Source organism: Mus pahari, chromosome 9 (genome assembly GCF_900095145.1).
Source record: "Mus pahari chromosome 9, PAHARI_EIJ_v1.1, whole genome shotgun sequence".
NCBI lineage: Eukaryota > Metazoa > Chordata > Mammalia > Rodentia > Muridae > Mus > Mus pahari.
This window is the reverse complement of record NC_034598.1, coordinates 40,325,378-40,330,986: the sequence shown is the minus strand read 5'-3', so window position 1 is coordinate 40,330,986 and position 5,609 is coordinate 40,325,378. Positions and strand designations below refer to the sequence as shown.

Below are 5,609 nucleotides of genomic sequence, written 5' to 3'. Positions count from 1 at the left end.
CCTTAACAAGATCTGACTCCCTCTTCTGGAGTGTCTGAAAACAGCTACAGTGTACTTACATATAATAAATAAATAAATCTTTAAAAAAAAAACAATAAATTTATGAAATTCTTAGGAAATGGATGGATCTGGAGGATATCATCCTGAGTGAAGTAACCCAACCACAAAAGAACAGACATGGTATGCACTAACTGATAAGTAAATATTAGCCCAGAAGCTCAGAATACCCAAGATACAATTCACAAACAACATGAAATTCAAGAAGAAGGAAGACCAAAGTGTGGATACTTCAGTCCTTTTTAGAAGGGGGAACAAAATACCCATGAAAGGAGTGACAGAACAGAGTGTGGAGCAGAGACTGCCCCACCTGGGGATCCATCTCATATACAGTTACCAAACCCAGACACTATTGTGGATGCCAACAAGTGCTTGTTGACAGGATCCTGATATAGCTGTCTCTTGAGATGCTCTGCCAGTGCCTGACAAATACAGAGGTAGACACTCACAGTCAACCATTGGACTGAGCACAGAGTCCCCAATGAAGGAGTTAGAGAAAGGACCCAAGGAGCTGAAGGGGTTTGAAGCCCCATAGGCAGAATGACAATATGGACCAAACAGTACCCCCCAGAGCTCCCTGGGACTAAATCACCAACCAAAGAGTACACCTGGTGGGACACATGGCTCCAGCTGCATATGTAGCAGAGGATGGTCTTGTCGGTCATTAATGGGAGGAGAGGCCCTTGGTCCTGTGAAGGCTTTATGCCCCAGGGTAGGGGAATGCCAGGGCCAGGAAGCAGGAGTGGGTGGGTTGGGGAGCAGGGGGAGGAGAAAGGGGACAGGGGGAGGGGATTTTCAGAGGGGAAACCAGGAAAAGTGATAACATTTGAAATGTAAATAAAGAAAATATCTAATAAAACAAAAATGAAAACAAAAAAACAAAAACAAAACAAACAGGAAGTTGCCATGGGGTAAGAATCCTCAAATAACGGCCATGTGGGCTGGCTAATTGGAGTTAAGAGCAGCCCAGACAAAACATGGCACATTATATAATGGGATTATTGGCTGGGAAATGGACATAGTAGCATAGAGGATAGATACCTGCCCAGCTCTTGTGCTGATTAAGGCTTATTATAAATATAAAGGTTATGTGTGTCTTTTATCTGGGAACTGAATTGTCAAAGGCAGAGTAGAAACCCCAGATTGAGATAAAACTTTTTTACAATAGTAGCCCCCAGGTTAGCTTTGACTTTGCAGCAATTTCCGCTACCTCTGCCTCCTAAGATTACAGGTGTATTAATACCACACCCTGGCACTGGAGAGATGGCTCAGTGGTTAAGAGCACTGACTGCTCTTCCAGAGGTCCTGAGTTCAATTCCCAGCAACCACATGGTGGCTCACAACCATCTGTAATGAGATCTAATGCCCTCTTCTGGTGGGTCTGAAGACAACTACAGTGTACTCATATACATAAAATAATTAAAAACAACTTAGCCGGGCGTGGTGGCGCACACCTTTAATCCCAGCACTCGGGAGGCAGAGGCAGGCGGATTTCTGAGTTTGAGGCCAGCCTGGTCTACAAAGTGAGTTCCAGGACAGCCAGGGCTATACAGAGAAACCCTGTCTCCAAAAAAAAAAAAAAAACAATTAAAAGAAAATACCACATCCAGGTTTGGTTTGGTTTCTGTTGTTTCATTTGGAGATGAAAGATGCTGGTGTGTAGCAGTTTCCTCCAATATTGAAACCCTCCCTCCATCCTGCAGAAAGCTCCTTAAGATAGAAGGGAAACAAAAGAACTTCAGGAAGTCCCTGAAACAGACCAGAATCACTAGGACCCTTGTTCCCCTAGAAAAGACTGCTAAGAGTCATCCTCAGACAAGCCAGGCTGTAAAATTGACTTAGAAGGGGCTGAGAGCAAGCTTGTTTGGTGTAAGAATCAAAGTCAAGCAGCCTGCAAGAAGCAGAGACCAGTGGGACAGCCTAGAAGAAACCCATACCACCAAGCTAGCTGCCTAGAAGAGGCTCAGACCAACTGAGTTACTAGGAAAAGACACTGTAGCCTGTTGAGCTGCCTGCAGGCTGTGTAATGTGTTCTGGGTTTCCAGCCTTTGTGAGCTATCACCCGTGCTGGGGTGGGCCTTGGTGATGCAGCTGTCACTGGGTCATTTCTGTTCCTGTCAGTGACCCTTCATACATTGGTCTGTCCTCAGTTGCCTATCTGGGATGCACAGATGCTTACCCACTTCTCTCCAGGAATAGTGTCTCACACCAAATGGCTCATTGGCGATGTGAGGTATTTGCTGGGATTACTTGCAAGTCCATCTGTTCTGCTCTGGTATTCTGGGTCACCCTTGGAATACACACTGAAGTAACCTCACTTGTGAGGTGAACTTAAGTCTAACATCCTTCATTAGAATTCTATGGATTAAGGCCAGGCACTGGGGGTACACACTTTTAATCCTAGCACTCAGGTGGCAGAAGCAAGCATATCTCTGGGAGTTCAAGACCAGCCTTATCTACATATACTTCCAGGAGAGTAGGGCCACATAGTGAGATCCTGACAACCACTCCCCATCTAAAAATCAAATAGGTAAAGTAGTAGACCTACCCTATGGTCAATGCCCAACAGAAATTGTTATTGTTTTAAGATACATATCAGTGGGACAGGAAATAGCACTGGTCACTCTTTGAGAGAGTCTAAATTCAGTCCCTAGTGACCATGTTGGGTGGCTCATAACCACCTGTAATTCCAGTTTAAAGTACTCTATTTCTGATTAGGTACTCTAGATTAGATTTGGAACTCCTTGGGAAGCTACACTCACATACACAACCCCCCCCCACACTTTTAAAAACAGATCTAAAAAACTGTATCTAGTCATGTGAAGGGAACCTCTACCCATTCCATTCCTGTTTTAAATTATTATTTTGTTTTGAGAAAAGATCACTGTCTCTAGCAAAAGTAATCTTTTTTTATCTTTTTTTTTTTTTTTTTTTGGCAAGAATAGGTGGTGTGGGGCTGGAAGCAAGAGATGGAAGAGAGCACTGGCTGCTCCTGCAGAAGACTGGGATGCGATTCCCAGAACACATGTAATAGCTCACAACGCTCTGTAACTTCAGTCCTAGGGGATACATCGCCCTCTTCTGGTTTCCTTGAGCATTACATGCACACGTTGCATAGACATATATGCAAAACACCTATACACAGAATAAAAAGAAAGAATGTGGNGGGGGGGGGGGGTGCTGGAGAGATGTCTCAGTGGCTGAAAGTACTTACTGCTCTTGAAAAGGATTGGGGCTTGGTTTCCAGAACTCACAGGGCACCTCACAATTGCCTATGACTCCAGTTCCAGAATATTCAAACCCCTCTTCCAGAACTCTATGGGCCCCTGAGTGCATGTGGTGACTGTACACTCCTCTCTCCCTCCCCCTCCCTCCCTCTCCCTCTCTCTCCCTCTCTCTCTCTCCTTCCCTCCCCCCTCTCTCTCTTACACACACACACACACATGCATATATTTTTTAATATTAGAAAAACTAATGTGAGGTTACTGAGATGGCTCTATTGGTAGACCCTTGTCCCACAAGGTGACAGGAGAGAACTGGCCCCCAAGAGCTGCCTCCTGTCCTGAGTACAGTGGTCCACCCCACCTCCACACACAAGAATGGATGCCAGATGCTGTCAGATGCCAAATGCCTCTCCTCTGCAGAGATACCCACCCTGTGGATTCCCTTTTCTAGTGAAATCTCAGAGCTAAACGTTGCGTTTCTGGAAATAGTAGGAAAATCTTTCTCGGTGTACGAGAGCCTCCGAGATAGATGAGACACGCTGTCCACGCTGTCCTTTCGAATACCCAGCTGGATTCTTGTTGCCCATATTTGCTTTAGGGGTTTGCTTTGTACATGGAGCACATTTCCACTGTGCTTTTCTCTGCTGGGGCTGGGGTTGACATTGGCTTCCTAAGGTAAATGTGGACCTCCTTCTCCTTGCTTTACGCCATGGGACTTAATGCATAAGAGAAGTCACGAATCCTACACGCATTATCCACAGAGCTTTCCAAAGTGGTATCTAGGATAAGTTTTGTCCAGGCAAGGTTCTAGATTTCTTTAATGGTCACTGTCTCAGGGTTTCCATTGCTGCAATGAGGCCCCGTCCTTTCCGATGACTCTAGCTTGTGTCAAGATGACATAAAAATACCCAGGACACACCAGGTGTTGTGGCACACGCCTTTGATCTCAGCACTCGGGAGCCAGAGGCAGGCAGATCTTTGAGTTTGAGACCAGCCTGGTCTACAGAGTGAGTTCCAGGACAGCCAGGGCTACACAGAGAAACCCTGTCTCGAAAAAAGAAACCAACCGACCGACCAAACAACAAAACCAACAAAACACTAGCCAAGGCAGCTAACCCCTTGCCAACCTGACAACATATTACCGTTATTAGTCTTTCCTTGTTCATCTCCAAGGCCATACACTAACATCAACATTGCAATATAAAACATTTATGCTCCTTTAAACCCCTACAGTCTTGACAAATTCAAACACTTTAAAAATTCAGTCTCTTTAAAAGTCCAAATCTCCCCTTCTGCCTCTTTCCAGACGCTCAAGATGTCTAAGAGAGGACATGGTGGGTCCTCTGGACGAAATTCCGGATTTCCCTGGGTCTTCCGGTAGGAGTTGTGATCAACTGTGCTGACAACACAGGAGCCAAAAACTTGTATGTCATCTCTGTGAAGGGACTCAAGGGACAGCAGAACAGACTGCCTGCTGCTGGTGTGGGGGACATGGTGATGGCCACAGTTAAGAAAGGCAAATCAGGGGCTGGTGAGATGGCTCAGCGGGTAAGAGCACCTGACTGCTCTTCCGAAGGTCCTGAGTTCAGGTCCCAGCAACCACATGTTAGCTCACAACCATCCGCAATGAAATTTGACTCCCTCTTCTGGAGTGTCTGAAGACAGCTACAGTGTACTTACATATAATAAATAAATAAAATAAATCTTTAAAAAAAAAAAAAAAAAAGAAAGGCAAATCAGAACTAAGAAAAAAAGGTCCATCCAGCAGTGGTAATTGGACAACGAAAGTCTTATCAAAGAAAAGATGGGGTGTTTCTTTACTTTGAAGATAACGCAGGGGGCAGAGTAAACACTAAAGGCAAGATGAAAGATTCTGTTATCACAGGTCCATTGGCAAAGGAGTGTCGGACTTGTGGCCCAGGAGTACATAGAATGCAGGAAGCATTGCATGATTCACCAGTGTATTTGTAAAATATATTCATTAAAAAGTGTTTGCTCTGACCAAAAAAAAAAAAAAAAAATCCAAATCTCGGGCTGGAGAGATGGCTCACAGGTTAAGAGCACTGACTGCTCTTCCAGAGGTCCTGAGTTCAAATCCCAGCAACCACATGGTGGCTCACAACCATCTGTAATGAGATCTGATGCCCTCTTCTGGTGTGTCTGAAGACAGCTACAGTGTACTTATATATAATAAATAAAAAACAAATAATAATAACAACAACAAAACCTTAGCATTAAAAAAAAAAAAAAACCAATTTGGGCTGGTGAGATGGCTCAGTGGGTAAGAGCACCCGGCTGCTCCTCCGAAGGTCCGGAGTTCAAATCCAT

At 44.7% G+C, this 5,609-nt stretch overlaps 1 pseudogene; it reads left to right on the top strand.

Annotated features, from left to right (window-relative positions):
- Nucleotides 1-4,596: 4,596 nt before the first annotated feature.
- Nucleotides 4,597-5,233, top strand: LOC110326920 (annotated as a pseudogene).
- Nucleotides 5,234-5,609: the final 376 nt, after the last annotated feature.